The sequence below is a fragment of the Plectropomus leopardus genome, chromosome 1 (genome assembly GCF_008729295.1).
Source record: "Plectropomus leopardus isolate mb chromosome 1, YSFRI_Pleo_2.0, whole genome shotgun sequence".
NCBI lineage: Eukaryota > Metazoa > Chordata > Actinopteri > Perciformes > Serranidae > Plectropomus > Plectropomus leopardus.
The window spans coordinates 8,012,344-8,014,497 of NC_056463.1; positions in this window are offsets into that span (position 1 = coordinate 8,012,344).

Below are 2,154 nucleotides of genomic sequence, written 5' to 3' on the forward strand. Positions count from 1 at the left end.
ACCCCAAGGACAACACGAGGGTTAAGCAAAACTACAGGTTCAGTGTGTAGGATTCTGGGGGATATTTCAGCTGAAATTAACTATGATATAATAAGTGTTTTTACAGTTTTCTTCTGTGTAAAATCACCTGAAAATGAGAATCTTTGCATTTCTGTTTCCTTAGAGTGAGCCATTTAAACCTGCAAAGGGGGCAGGTCCTTGTCTACAGAGATTGTCATCTTGCACCTTCATATTTCTACAGTCGCCCCGTTCACAGCTGCTCTGCAAGGAGCTTCAGAATTTTTTTTTTTTTTTTTTTTTAAATAAAGCTTTATTGAGTGTTTTCACTGGTTTCAATCACAAAGTTCATTTGTTTTAGAGAGTTAGAGTCCTCTGCAGATAATTCGGCTATTGGTACAGACCTACTGAACGTCTGGATGTTAAGTTATCAGAGAAGAAGGTGTGCAAACATTCACAGTGCCTGGACAAGCGGCCCGATTCCAACATGCCAAACAGCACTGGAAAAACACTGATTTGTGAGGTGAAACTGCTTTACTGAGTATTTTTATCGGTTTTCATCGCTAGTCTGTTTGTTTTGCAGAGGAAATGACCTCTCCTGATAATTCAGCTCCCAATAAAAACCTCTTGAATGTCTGGATGTTAAGTTATCAGAGAAAAAAGTGAGCACACATTAACAGGTTCTAGGCTAGCGGCCAGTGTCTGATGTGCCAAACAGCGTAAAAAACACTCATTTGTAACGTGAAACTATTTTGTTCAGTAAAATCACCAGGTCACTTTGTTTTGGAGAGTAGGAGACCTCTGTGGACAATTTTGCTCCCTGTACAAACAATGAACGCTGAAGAAACTCTAACCAGGAGAAGTTTCAGCTGGTTGCAGTCTGAAATCCTCACTGCTAGATTCCATAAAACCCCATCAAAAATCTTATACACTGGACCTTTAAATTTATCTTTATTTCTGTTTCTATTTTGGATTAATTGCTCTGATAACTATGTATTTTCCCAAATTTGAATTACATGATAATATTGTTCACACATACAGAGAGGCAAAAGGCTGGAAAGGCTATGAGTTTATTTATATTTATCCTTTGTTTTCTCAAGAAAATAGTAATTATTTTATTATCTTTACATTTATCTTTTTTGGTTTACTCCTGTTACACAATATCAGCATAACCCAGAATGTACAGCAGGTCTGAAATATTCCTTTAATATTAAAGAACTAATATTGTGTCTGTGGTCCTCAGCGGCTACTTTACAGTTATCTTGAATGGTCAAATGTAGTGTTTTTGTTGTTTTTGCTCACACTATCACAAAATGAACAGCAAGTGGGGGGAAAGGTGCGAAAATGTCCATCAGTGCAGATTTCCCTGTTTTGATGTCTGGTAGCCAGAAGATACACAACACTCAAAACACAGAAAAGGGTGACATTTCGGATTTTCACACATTTAGCCATTTAAGCTTCATCCTGCAGCTTTAAAAACCACACAGCCTTAAGGAGGCAAAAATAAAAATATCCTCTTGAGTTGGAGCCTACTTGATATACGCTTGAACAGCCCTGTTGTTTATTACAGACACCATTATGATTAAAACATAAGAATCTTAAAGTCATAAATGTCAAGATTAATACAGTTAATGGTCCAAAGACAAAAAAAAACTGTATTATTACTGCCATAAGTGACTGCAACATAATAATGTTATAATAACAATAAATGATTACCACATAAAAAGCACATTGCTTCTTTAACTTCATTATTTAAAGGATAAGTCACATTTTTGTTATTGTCAACAAATCCTGTGAAAAGCCCAAAATCAACATTTGTCAGTCCGTCTGTCAGTAATATTGGGAGCTACACAAAGCTGGGGACGTGGGAACATATTCAATATGATCCCACATCCCCAGCTCCTGTGTGGCTCTCAGCCCAAAGCCCATTTCGATCCTAGAAAAGATGTTAATCTTTACAAAATGCTTGCGAACATATGCTTTTGAATTTAAAAAGGGCTAAATAGTAATCTGAAATATCTGGAAATTGTCGTTTTTAGCAAATAATATTACCATCCTGCCATTGTATGCCTTCATGCTCCAGCAAAGTTTCCCAGTTTACATCCATGTCTGTGAAAACACTGCTGCTTCACACACACACCCCCCCCAGCTGAGCAC